At 53.1% G+C, this 13,954-nt stretch overlaps 1 protein-coding gene across 1 annotated transcript in view; it reads left to right on the top strand.

Annotated features, from left to right (window-relative positions):
- Positions 1 to 13,954, top strand: part of UNC13C (unc-13 homolog C) — a 1,145,854-nt gene that overhangs the window by 427,345 nt on the left and 704,555 nt on the right. The gene's annotated exons all lie outside the window — the stretch shown is intronic.

Raw genomic sequence — 13,954 nt, 5'->3', positions numbered from 1 at the left:
GGAACCCGGATGCGTTGCCCCAGTGTGCAAGAGCCAATGGCACGACCGAGGACCAGCTGACGGTGCTGGAACCCGGTTACTAAGCTGTAGGTGCCCGCGCTTAAAAGCACTACCAAGGACCGCCTGGCGTTGGCGGAACTCGGATACCCAGGAGGAGGCACCTAAGCCAAAGGCTCGGCCCGGAACCAGCTGACGGTGCTGGAACCAGGTGGTGGACCCGAAGGTCCACAGGAGAGGAGAGAACAGCTAGGCCGCGAGGCAGCCGCAGTTACCGAACCCCAACAGTCCTACAGGGGGAGCTGGGCCTACTGGCACTACAGAACCAGCCTTGACTACCAGTTCACGCAGCCCACATAGGAAGCTCCTAAACTGGAGGCACCCTGGAGTTGGCTAACTCGACCGCACCACGACGGGGCAAGCATAGGCGTCTCAGTGAAGTTGACACAACCCGGAAACAGCTGACGGTGCTGAAACCAGGCTTGGCACGAGGGAGTACCTGTGACAAGAACACTGCCGAGAACCAGCTGGCGGTGCTGGAACCCGGATGCGTTGCCCCAGTGTGCAAGAGCCAATGGCACGACCGAGGACCAGCTGACGGTGCTGGAACCCGGTTACTAAGCTGTAGGTGCCCGCGCTTAAAAGCACTACCAAGGACCGCCTGGCGTTGGCGGAACTCGGATACCCAGGAGGAGGCACCTAAGCCAAAGGCTCGGCCCGGAACCAGCTGACGGTGCTGGAACCAGGTGGTGGACCCGAAGGTCCACAGGAGAGGAGAGAACAGCTAGGCCGCGAGGCAGCCGCAGTTACCGAACCCCAACAGTCCTACAGGGGGAGCTGGGCCTACTGGCACTACAGAACCAGCCTTGACTACCAGTTCACGCAGCCCACATAGGAAGCTCCTAAACTGGAGGCACCCTGGAGTTGGCTAACTCGACCGCACCACGACGGGGCAAGCATAGGCGTCTCAGTGAAGTTGACACAACCCGGAAACAGCTGACGGTGCTGAAACCAGGCTTGGCACGAGGGAGTACCTGTGACAAGAACACTGCCGAGAACCAGCTGGCGGTGCTGGAACCCCGATGCGTTGCCTTGCCTATTAAAGATTGTCTTCCTAGAGCCCCAACTAGCGGTGTTGGAGCAAAGGGTAAGCAGGGGGAGATGAGTGTAGGCCGAAGCCTGCACTGGAGGCAGCTTTGTGTCTGCGTTGCGTTTACAGGACACTTTGCCGGCTACACACTGGGGGAACAGCTGGCGTTGCTGAACCCCACTAACACAATGGCGTGTGTTTTTCTCTGTGCAGCTAGCACTTGCGGGCAAAAACTAGCGATGTTAGAGCCCGTGTTGAAGCAGGAGGAGGAGGAGAGGAGCAGAGTGTAGGCCGAAGCCTAGTTGAACCAATTTCAAAGGAAACCTTTAACCCCCCCCTCAGGTGTTACAAAGTACAAGAGACACACCTTGTGCAGTTTTAATGCTGCACAAGTGAAAGGTTGCGCTATTAATTTGTCTACTTGCACACGCTGAATGAAAGACATACACAATTTACCCCATTCTACAGTCAAACTGTAGTGGATGCGTGACTTGGTTTTTTGATGAGACGCAGCACAGGTGTCCAAAATAACGCCTTGGTGCTTGGCGCAGCTTCCTGAGCGTTGTTATTTGCTGTACAGGAGTCTGCGCTCTTGTGTTATCCCTTGGCAATGCCCTGTTAGCGCTGCCCATCTTATGACATCATTTCATGTTGGCCGGTGCGGTTAACGATGGCCATAAATCCCAGACCCACAGTGTCTTTTCATAAAGCCACACTGCGTTGCTGGGATTCGTGGCCTTGAGCAGTAAATATTTTGGCGGCTCACACACGTCCTTACACCTGCTTCAGACTGGGCGGCCTCTGCTGATCCCTTCTCGCATGCCGCGGCCATGAGGCTGCACAGTCTGAAGAAGGCGGAAGGAGATGAGTTAAGACAGGCGAAGATATGCACTGCTCGTGCCCATCAATCACACCCTCGCAGTCAAAATAATTAAGACAACGAGGAGCATTTTATTCAGGCAGGGCGGACGAACAGGCGCAAGTAGCCAACCAATGATGTCAGAAGACGGGAAGCGCTACCAAGGGGGGTGCTGCGTATCATTAGAAAGGAAAGTCACACCTCAGGGACAGTGGAATGGTCTCAAAGAGACACATTTTGTACGTGTTGAGTTCCACGTGGGCAAGGAGAAAACATCAGCCACCTTGTACAAATGCAGCAGTACTGCTGTACAAGGTGGCTGTTATACATAGAAACACCTGGGGGTGGTGGCCAGGCTCCCTTCAATTTCAGTTCATGTGCCTGCGTGGCGTTTGCAGGTCACGTTGCAAGCTGCACAGCAGGGGAACAGCTGGCGTTGCTGAACCCCACTAACACATTGGCTGGTGTTTTTCTCTGTGCAGATCGCATGTCCGGGCAAAAACTGGCGGTGTTTGAGCCCAGGGTCAGCAGGAGGAGGAGAGGAGCAAAGTGTAGGCCGAAGCCTGCACTGGTGGCAGCTTTTGGTCGGTTGTGCCAGCGTGGCTTTTGCTGGACACGATGCCGGCTACACAGCGGGGGAACAGCTGGCGGTGCTGAACCCCACTAACACATTGGCTGGTGTTTTTCTCTGTGCAGCTAGCATTTCCGGGCAAAAACTAGCGTTGTTAGAGCCCAGGGTCAGCACGAGGAGGAGAGGAGCAAAGTGTAGGCCGAAGCCTGCACTGGTGGCAGCTTTTGGTCGGTTGTGCCAGCGTGGCTTTTGCTGGACACGATGCCGGCTACACAGCGGGGGAACAGCTGGCGGTGCTGAACCCCACTAACACATTGGCTGGTGTTTTTCTCTGTGCAGCTAGCATTTCCGGGCAAAAACTAGCGTTGTTAGAGCCCAGGGTCAGCAGGAGGAGGAGAGGAGCAGAGTGTAGGCCCAAGCCTAGTTGAACCAATTTCAAAGGTTACCTTTAACCCCCCCTCAGGTGTTACAAAGTACAAGAGCCACTCCTTCTGCAGCATTAATGCTGCACAAGTAAAAGGTTGCTCTATTAATTTGTCTACTTGCACAAGCTGAATGCAACACGTACACTATTTAGCCCATTATACTGTTAAACAGTAGTGGAGGCGTGACTTGTCTTTTTAAAGAAAAGCAGCACAGGTGTCGAAAACAACACCTTTTTGCATGGGCGCAGCTTCCTGAGCGTTGTTAGTTGCTGTACAGGAGTCTGCGCTCTTGTGATCCTTTGGCCATGCGCTGTGAGCGCTTCCTGTCTTATGACCTCATTTCATGTTGGCCGTTGCGGTTAGCGATGGACATGAATCCCAGACCCACAGTGTGTTTTTAAAAAAGCACACTGCGGTGCTGGGATTCGTGCCCTGGTGCACTAAATATGTTTGCCGCTCACACATGTCCTTACACCTGCTTCAGACTGGGCGGCCTCAGCTGATCTCTTATCGCATGCCGCGGCCATGAGGCCGCACAGTCAGAAGAAGGCGGAAGGAGGGGAGTGAAGACAGGGGAACATATGCACTGCACATGCCCATCAATAACACCCTCGCATGCAAAATATGAGACAACGAGGGGCGTTGTGTTGGGCAGGGCGGACGCACAGGCACAGGCAGCCAACCAATGATGTCAGAAGACGGGCAGCGCTAACAATGGGGGTGCTGCGTGTCATTAAAAAGGAAAGTCACACCTCAGTGACATTAGCATTGGTCTCTAATGAGACACATTTTGTACGTGTTGAGTTCCACGTGGGCAAGGAGAAAACATCAGCCACCTTGTACAAATGCAGCAGTACTGCTGTACAAGGTGGCTGTTATACATAGAAACACCTGGGGGTGGGGGGCAGGCTCCCTCCAATTTCAGTTCATGTGCCTGCGTGGCGTTTGCAGGTCACGTTGCAAGCTACACAGCAGGGGAACAGCTGGCGTTGCTGAACCCCACTGACACATTGACTGGTGTTTTTCTCTGTGCAGATTGCAGGTCCGGGCAAAAACTGGCGGTGTTTGAGCCCAGGGTCAGCAGGAGGAGGAGAGGAGCAAAGTGTAGGCCGAAGCCTGCACTGGTGGCAGCTTTTGTTCTGTTGTGCCAGCGTGGCTTGTGCTGGACACGTTGCCGACTACACAGCAGGGGAACAGCTGGCGTTGCTGAACCCCACTAACACATTGGCTGGTGTTTTTCTCTGTGCAGCTAGCAGTTCCGGGCAAAAACTAGCGGTGTTTGAGCCCAGGGTCAGCAGGAGGAGTAGAGGAGCAGAGTGTAGGCCGAAGCCTAGTTGAACCAATTTCAAAGGTTACCTTTAACCCCCCCCTCAGGTGTTGCAAGGTACAAGAGCCACACCTTGAACAGCATTAATGATGCACAAGTCAAAGGTTGCTCTATTTAATTTTGCTCCTTGCACACGCTGAATTAAACACGTACACTATTTAGCCCATTATACTGTCAAACAGTAGTGGAGGCGTGACTACTAGTCTTTTTAAGGAGACGCAGCACAGGTGTACAAATTTACACCTAGGTGCTGTGCGCAGATTCCTTACCGTTGTTATTTGCAGAACAGGAAACTGCGCTCTTGTGTTATCCCTTGGCAATACCCTGTTAGTGCAGGCCGTCTCATGACCTCATTTCATGTTGGCCGGTGCGGTTAACGATGGCCATAAATCCCAGACCCACAGTGGCTTTTCCTAAAGTCACACTGCGGTGCTGGGATTCGTGGCCTTGTGCAGTAAATATGTTCGCCGCTCACACATGTCCTTACACCTGCTTCAGACTGGGCGGCCTCAGCTGATCCCTTATCGCATGCCGCGGCCATGAGGCCACACAGTCAGAAGAAGGCGGAAGGAGGGGAGTGAAGACAGGGGAACATATGCACTGCTCGTGCCCATCAATCACACCCTCGCAGTCAAAATATATGAGACAACGGGGGGCGTTGTGTCGGGCAGGGGGGACGCACAGGCACAGCCAGCCAACCAATGATGTCAGGAGACGGGCAGCGCTAACAATGGGGGTGCTGCGTGTCATTAAAAAGGAAAGTCACACCTCAGGGACATTGTAATGGTCTGTAATGAGACACATTTTGTACTTGTAGAGTTCCACGTGTGCAAGGAGAAAGTCAGCCACCTTGTACAAATGCAGCAGTACTGCTGTACAAGGTGGCTGTTATACATAGAAACACCTGGGGGGGTGGGGGGCAGGCTCCCTTCAATTTCAGTTCATGTGCCTGCGTGGCGTTTGCAGGACACGTTGCCAGCTACACAGCAGGGGAACAGCTGGCGGTGCTGAACCCCACTAACACATTGGCTGGTGTTTTTCTCTGTGCAGCTAGCATGTCCGGGCAGAAACTGGCGTTGTTTGAGCCCAGGGTCAGCAGGAGGAGGAGAGGAGCAAAGTGTAGGCCGAAGCCTGCACTGGTGGCAGCTTTTGGTCAGTTGTGCCAGCGTGGCTTGTGCTGGACACGATGCCGACTACACAGCAGAGGAACAGCTGGCGGTGCTGAACCCCACTAACACATTGGCTGGTGTTTTTCTCTGTGCAGCTAGCATGTCCGGGCAGAAACTGGCGTTGTTTGAGCCCAGGGTCAGCAGGAGGAGGAGAGGAGCAAAGTGTAGGCCGAAGCCTGCACTGGTGGCAGCTTTTGTTCTGTTGTGCCAGCGTGGCTTGTGCTGGACACGTTGCCGACTACACAGCAGGGGAACAGCTGGCGTTGCTGAACCCCACTAACACATTGGCTGGTGTTTTTCTCTGTGCAGCTAGCAGTTCCGGGCAAAAACTAGCGGTGTTTGAGCCCAGGGTCAGCAGGAGGAGTAGAGGAGCAGAGTGTAGGCCGAAGCCTAGTTGAACCAATTTCAAAGGTTACCTGTAACCTCCCCCTCAGGTGTTGCAAGGTACAAGAGCCACACCTTGAACAGCATTAATGATGCACAAGTCAAAGGTTGCTCTATTTAATTTTGCTCCTTGCACACGCTGAATTAAACACGTACACTATTTAGCCCATTATACTGTCAAACAGTAGTGGAGGCGTAACTACTAGTCTTTTTAAGGAGACGCAGCACAGGTGTACAAATTTACACCTAGGTGCTGTGCGCAGATTCCTTACCGTTGTTATTTGCAGAACAGGAAACTGCGCTCTTGTGTTATCCCTTGGCAATACCCTGTTAGTGCAGGCCGTCTCATGACCTCATTTCATGTTGGCCGGTGCGGTTAACGATGGCCATAAATCCCAGACCCACAGTGGCTTTTCCTAAAGTCACACTGCGGTGCTGGGATTCGTGGCCTTGTGCAGTAAATATGTTCGCCGCTCACACATGTCCTTACACCTGCTTCAGACTGGGCGGCCTCCGCTGATCCCTTATCGCATGCCGCGGCCATGAGGCCGCACAGTCAGAAGAAGGCGGAAGGAGGGGAGTGAAGACAGGGGAACATATGCACTGCTCGTGCCCATCAATCACACCCTCGCAGTCAAAATATATGAGACAACGGGGGGCGTTGTGTCGGGCAGGGGGGACGCACAGGCACAGCCAGCCAACCAATGATGTCAGGAGACGGGCAGCGCTAACAATGGGGGTGCTGCGTGTCATTAAAAAGGAAAGTCACACCTCAGGGACATTGTAATGGTCTGTAATGAGACACATTTTGTACCTGTAGAGTTCCACGTGTGCAAGGAGAAAGTCAGCCACCTTGTACAAATGCAGCAGTACTGCTGTACAAGGTGGCTGTTATACATAGAAACACCTGGGGGGTGGGGGGCAGGCTCCCTTCAATTTCAGTTCATGTGCCTGCGTGGCGTTTGCAGGACACGTTGCCAGCTACACAGCAGGGGAACAGCTGGCGGTGCTGAACCCCACTAACACATTGGCTGGTGTTTTTCTCTGTGCAGCTAGCATGTCCGGGCAGAAACTGGCGTTGTTTGAGCCCAGGGTCAGCAGGAGGAGGAGAGGAGCAAAGTGTAGGCCGAAGCCTGCACTGGTGGCAGCTTTTGTTCTGTTGTGCCAGCGTGGCTTGTGCTGGACACGTTGCCGACTACACAGCAGGGGAACAGCTGGCGTTGCTGAACCCCACTAACACATTGGCTGGTGTTTTTCTCTGTGCAGCTAGCAGTTCCGGGCAAAAACTAGCGGTGTTTGAGCCCAGGGTCAGCAGGAGGAGTAGAGGAGCAGAGTGTAGGCCGAAGCCTAGTTGAACCAATTTCAAAGGTTACCTTTAACCCCCCCCCTCAGGTGTTGCAAGGTACAAGAGCCACACCTTGAACAGCATTAATGATGCACAAGTCAAAGGTTGCTCTATTTAATTTTGCTCCTTGCACACGCTGAATTAAACACGTACACTATTTAGCCCATTATACTGTCAAACAGTAGTGGAGGCGTGACTACTAGTCTTTTTAAGGAGACGCAGCACAGGTGTACAAATTTACACCTAGGTGCTGTGCGCAGATTCCTTACCGTTGTTATTTGCAGTACAGGAAACTGCGCTCTTGTGTTATCCCTTGGCAATACCCTGTTAGTGCAGGCCGTCTCATGACCTCATTTCATGTTGGCCGGTGCGGTTAACGATGGCCATAAATCCCAGACCCACAGTGGCTTTTCCTAAAGTCACACTGCGGTGCTGGGATTCGTGGCCTTGTGCAGTAAATATGTTCGCCGCTCACACATGTCCTTACACCTGCTTCAGACTGGGCGGCCTCAGCTGATCCCTTATCGCATGCCGCGGCCATGAGGCCGCACAGTCAGAAGAAGGCGGAAGGAGGGGAGTGAAGACAGGGGAACATATGCACTGCTCGTGCCCATCAATCACACCCTCGCAGTCAAAATATATGAGACAACGGGGGGCGTTGTGTCGGGCAGGGGGGACGCACAGGCACAGCCAGCCAACCAATGATGTCAGGAGACGGGCAGCGCTAACAATGGGGGTGCTGCGTGTCATTAAAAAGGAAAGTCACACCTCAGGGACATTGTAATGGTCTGTAATGAGACACATTTTTTACTTGTTGAGTTCCACGTGTGCAAGGAGAAAAAGTCAGCCACCTTGTACAAATGCAGCAGTACTGCTGTACAAGGTGGCTGTTATACATAGAAACACCTGGGGGGGTGGGGGGCAGGCTCCCTTCAATTTCAGTTCATGTGCCTGCGTGGCGTTTGCAGGACACGTTGCCAGCTACACAGCAGGGGAACAGCTGGCGGTGCTGAACCCCACTAACACATTGGCTGGTGTTTTTCTCTGTGCAGCTAGCATGTCCGGGCAGAAACTGGCGTTGTTTGAGCCCAGGGTCAGCAGGAGGAGGAGAGGAGCAAAGTGTAGGCCGAAGCCTGCACTGGTGGCAGCTTTTGGTCAGTTGTGCCAGCGTGGCTTGTGCTGGACACGATGCCGACTACACAGCAGGGGAACAGCTGGCGGTGCTGAACCCCACTAACACATTGGCTGGTGTTTCTCTCTGTGCAGCCAGCATGTCCGGGCAGAAACTGGCGGTGTTTGAGCCCAGGGTCAGCAGGAGAGGAGCAGAGTGTAGGCCGAAGCCTAGTTGAACCAATTTCAAAGGTTACCTTTAACCCCCCCTCAGGTGTTGCAAGGTACAAGAGCCACACCTTGTGCAGCATTAATGCTGCACAAGTAAAAGGTTGCTCTATTTGTTTTGCTCCTTGCACACGCTGACTAAAACACGTACACTATTTAGCCCATTATACTGTCAAAGAGTTGTGGAGGCGTGACTTGTCTTTTTAAGGAGACGCAGCACAGGTGTCAAAATTTGCACCTAGGTACTGGGCGCAGATTCCTGAGCGTTGTTATTTGCTGTACAGGAGTCTGCGCTATTGTGATCCCTTGGCCATGCGCTGTGAGCGCTTCCTGTCTTCTGACCTCATTTCATGTCGGCCGTTGCGGTTAGCGATGGACATGAATCCCAGACCCACAGTGTGTTTTCAAAAAATCACACTGCGTGGCTGGGATTCGTGGCCTTGTGCAGTAAATAGGTTTGCCGCTTACACATGTCCTTACACCTGCTCCAGACTGGGCGGCCTCAGCTGATCCCTTATCGCCTACCACGGCCAGGAGGCCGCACAGTCTGAAGAAGGCGGAAGGAGATGAGTTAAGACAGGCGAACATATGCACTGCTCGTGCCCATAAACCACACCCTCGCTGACAAAATAAATATGACAACGAGGGGCGTTGTTTCTAGCAGGGCGGATGCAGAGGCGCAGCCAGCTAACCATGATGACAAAAGACGGGAAACGCTACCAAGGGGGGTGCTGCGTATCATTAGAAAGGAAAGTCACACCTCAGGGACAGTGGAATGGTCTCAATGAGACACATTTTGTACGTGTTGAGTTCCACGTGGGCAAGGAGAAAAAGTCAGCCACCTTGTACAAATGCAGCAGTACTGCTGTACTAGGTGGCTGTTATACATAGAAACACCTGGGGGGGTGGGGCCAGGTTCCCTTTAATTTCAGTTCCTGTGCCTGCATGGCGTTTGCAGGTCACGTTGCCGGCTACACAGCAGGGGAACAGCTGGCGTTGCTGAACCCCACTAACACATTGGCTGGTGTTTTACTCTGTGCAGCTAGCACTTCCGGGCAAAAACTAGCGGTGTTTGAGCCCAGGGTCAGCAGGAGGAGGAGAGGAGCAGAGTGTAGGCCGAAGCCTGCACTGGTGGCAGCTTTTGTTCTGTTGTGCCAGCGTGGCTTGTGCTGGACACGTTGCCGACTACACAGCAGGGGAACAGCTGGCGGTGCTGAACCCCACTGACACATCACCTAGTGTTTTTTCTGTGTAGACAACACTTCCAGGTGGCAACTGACAGTGTTGAAACCCAGGGAATCAAAGAGGAGCAGAGTGTAGGCCGAAGCCTGCAGTGGAGCAAGTTGAAAGGGAACCTTTAACCCCCCCCCCCAGGCATTTGTTGCTGAAAGAGCCATCTTGTACAGCAGTATTACTGCACATGGAAAATGGTGGCTCCGAAAATTATGCTCCTTGCAAACGCTGAAGTACACACTCATATAATGTGTCCCCTCACACCGTCAAACCATCCCGGAAGTGGGACTTTCCTTTGTAATGTGACACAGCACAGCCGTCATTCCAACCCCCTTGGTGCCGGGCGCCACCTCCTCAACGTTGTTTGGTTCTGTCACGGAGCCCGCGCTGTAATGTTATCCCTTGGCCATGCACAGTTAGCAGTGCCCGTCTTCTGACATCATGTAGGTGTCAGGCTGGCAGTGCCTGTGCGCCCAAGCTGCCCGAGATCCAACCTTGCAGTGTCATCTAATGTAGTCCCACTGCGGGCCAGGGATCCATGGGCATGCGCAGTGCATATCATCGCCTCTCACTCACCTCCTTCCTGCTTCTTCAGACTGTGCGGCGTCACGGCCGTGGCATGCTATTAGGGATCAGCTGACGCCGCCTAGTCTGAAGAAGCGTGAAGAAGGGGAGTGAGAGGCTAGTATATGCACTGCGCATGGCCATGGATACCAGGCCCACTGTGGGATCACATTAGACGACACTGCGAGGTGGGATTTCGGGCAGCGTGGACGCACAGGCGCAGCCAGGACGACAACAAATGATGTCAGAGGACGGGCAGCGCAAACTGTGCATGGCCAAGGGATAACATAACAGCGCAGGGTCCATGACGGAATCAAACAACGCTAAGGAGGCAGCGCACGGTGCCAAGGGGGTAGCAATGACGGCTGTGCTGCGTCACATTACAAAGGAAAGTCCCACCTCCGGGACGGTTGGACGGTGTGAGGGGACACATTACATGAGTGTGTAGTTCAGCGTTTGCAAGGAGCATAATTTCAAGAGCGACCTTTCCCTTGTGCAGTATTAGTGTTGCACATGGTGGCTCTTTCAGTAACAAACGCCTGGGGGGGGGGGGGGACAGGTCCCCTTACATTTTAGTTGTGCCAGCGTGGCGGTCGCATGACACATTGCCGGATACACAGCTGGGGATCAGCTTACGTTACTGAACACCAATAACAGAGGAGCGACTGTTGACTGTGCACACAGCACTTCCAGGCACCAACTGGCGGTGTTAGAGCCCAGGGACAGCAGGAGGAGCAGATTGGAGGTATTGCCGCACACACAGCTGGGGATCAGCTGACGTTACTGAACCCCAATAACAGAGGAGCGACTGTTGACTGTGCACACAGCACTTCCAGGCACCAACTGGCGGTGTTAGAGCCCAGGGACAGCAGGAGGAGCAGATTGGAGGTATTGCCGCACACACAGCTGGGGATCAGCTGACGTTACTGAACCCCAATAACAGAGGAGCGACTGTTGACTGTGCACACAGCACTTCCAGGCACCAACTGGCGGTGTTAGAGCCCAGGGACAGCAGGAGGAGCAGAGGAACAGAGTGTAGGCCGAAGCCTGATTGGAGCAAGTTGAAAGGAAACCTTTAACCCCCCCCCCCCCAAGACGTTTGTAGCTGAAAGAGCCATCTTGTGCAGCACTAAGGATGCAAAAGGAAAAGGTTGCTCTTTTAATTATGCTCCTTGCAAACACCGAAGTAAACACTAAAAATGTGTCCCTTTATACCGTTAAACCGTTCCGGAGGTGCGAATTTCCTTCGTAATGGGACACAGCACAGCTGTCATTCCTATCCCCTTGATGCCGTGCGCTGCCTCCTCAGCGTTGTTTTAAGCTGTCACGGAGCCTGCGCTGTTCTGTTAGCCCTTGGCCATGCCCAATTAGCGCTGCCTGTCTTCTGACATAATTTGGTGTCAGGCTGTCAGTGCCTGTGCGTCCACGCTGCTCCAGATCCCACCTCGCAGTCTCATCTAACGTAATCCCACTGCGGGCCTTGGAACCATGGGCATGCACAGTGCATAACCTCGACTCTCACTCCCCTCCTTCCCTCTTCTTCAGACTGTGCGGTGTCACGGCCGTGGCATGCTAGGGATCAGCTGACGGCGCACAGTCTAAAGAAGGCGGAGGGAAATGAGCGAGAGCCCGAGGGGAAGATATGCACTGCGCATGCCCATGGATCCCAGGCCCGCAGTGTGACTCAATCAGAAGACACTGCGAGGCGGGATCTCGGGCACCGCGGCCGCACAGGCGCAGCCAGCCTGACACCAAATTATGTCAGAAGACAGGCAGCGCAAATAGGGCATGCCCAAGGGATAACAGAACAGCGCAGGCTCCGTGACAGCTTAAAACAACGCTGAGGAGGCAGCGCATGGCACCAAGGGGGTAGGAATGACGGCTGTGCTGCGTCACATTACGAAGGAAAGTCCCAGCTCCGGGACGGTATAACGGTATCAGTGAACACATTTTATAAGTGTTAAGTTCTGCGTGTGCAAAGAGCTAAAAAAAAAGAGCTACCTTTTCCTTGTGCAGCATTACTGCTGCACAAGATGGCTCTTTCAGTAACAAACGACGGGGGGGGGGCAGGTTCCCTTACATTTAGGTTGTTGTGCCAGCGTGGCGGTCGCAGGACACATTGCCGGCTACACAGCTGGGGATCAGCTGACGTTACTGAAACCCAATAACACTGGGTCGTATGTTTTTACTGTGCAGCCTGCACTTCTGAGCCGCAACTGGCGGTGTTGGAGCCCAGGAATAGCAGTTCAGGTGGTAGAAAGATGAACACAGCAGGAGACCTGGATGACACCCAATTACTTAATCAGGCAGAGGAGTGGCAAATTCCTGCGAGATCCAGGCCTGGTTCATTTTCAGGAAAGTAAGCCGGTCAACGTTATCGGAGGATAGTCGCATGCGACGGTCTGTTAGTACACCACCTGCGTCACTAAAGACACGTTCCGATAAGACACTAGCCGCAGGGCAAGCCAGCACCTCCAATGCATACTGGCTTAGCTCTGGCCATGTATCCAGCTTAGAGACCCAAAACTTGAACGGGGAAGAGCCGTCTGGGAGTACAGTAAGAGGGCAAGCCATGTAGTCTGTCACCATCTGACGGAACCATTGCCTCCTGCTGACTGGAGCCGCCGGTGATGGTGTAGACATTTGGGGCGGGCACACAAAAGTGTGCCAGAGTTGTGCCATACTGGGCTTGCCTTGGGCAGAGGCACTGCTTCTGCTCCCTCTTTGGGCAGAGCCTCCCCCACTGCCTCGACGCAGGAATTTTTTTTTTCAAATTTTAAACTGGCTGCACTATTTGAAAAAAAGGAAATTGTTTTTCAAGGTATGAGGCAGTAACGCACCCTGAGCTGAATCCAACCGGCTATGGCTGCACACAGACTACAGGGCGAGCTGGGCTCACACGGAGACCGTGCAGACAGCCGTAAACGGCGCTGCAAGGCCAAAAAACCCTCCTCTAGGTTATCCTATATAGTGTTTTTCCACTATTTAGCTGGATACGAGTGGAAAGACACTTATAGGATTTTTTTTTTTCAAATTTTAAACAGGCTGCACTATTTGAAAAAAAGGAAAATTTTTTGCAAGGTATGAGCCAGTAACGAACCCTGAGCTGAATCCAACCGGCTATGGCTGCACACAGACTACAGGGCGAGCTGGGCTCACACGGAGACCGTGCAGACAGCCGTAAACGGCGCTGCAAGGCCAAAAAACCCTCCTCTAGGTTATCCTATATAGTGTTTTTCCACTATTTAGCTGGATACGAGTGGAAAGACACTAATAGGAATTTTTTTTTTCAAATTTTAAACAGGCTGCACTATTTGAAAAAAAGGAAAATTTTTCTCAAGGTATGAGCCAGTAACGAACCCTGAGCTGAATCCAACCGGCTATGGCTGCACACAGACTGCAGGGCGAGCTGGGCTCACACGGAGACCGTGCAGACAGCCGTAAACGGCGCTGCAAGGCCCTAAAAAACCCCTCTAGGTTATCCTATGTAGTGTTTTTCCACAATAGAGCTGGAGACTGGTGGAAAAACACTAATAGGAAATTTGAGAAAAAATGTGCAGCAGGCTGCACTAAGAGCAAAAAAGAACAACTGTGTGAGGCAGTGTGAACCCCCCCTGAGCTGAATACAACCGGGTATATGGCTGCACACAGA

This window comes from Ranitomeya imitator, chromosome 4, assembly GCF_032444005.1.
Source record: "Ranitomeya imitator isolate aRanImi1 chromosome 4, aRanImi1.pri, whole genome shotgun sequence".
NCBI lineage: Eukaryota > Metazoa > Chordata > Amphibia > Anura > Dendrobatidae > Ranitomeya > Ranitomeya imitator.
The sequence above is the reverse complement of the archived record's forward strand: the minus strand, read 5'-3'. Positions and strand labels throughout refer to the sequence as shown.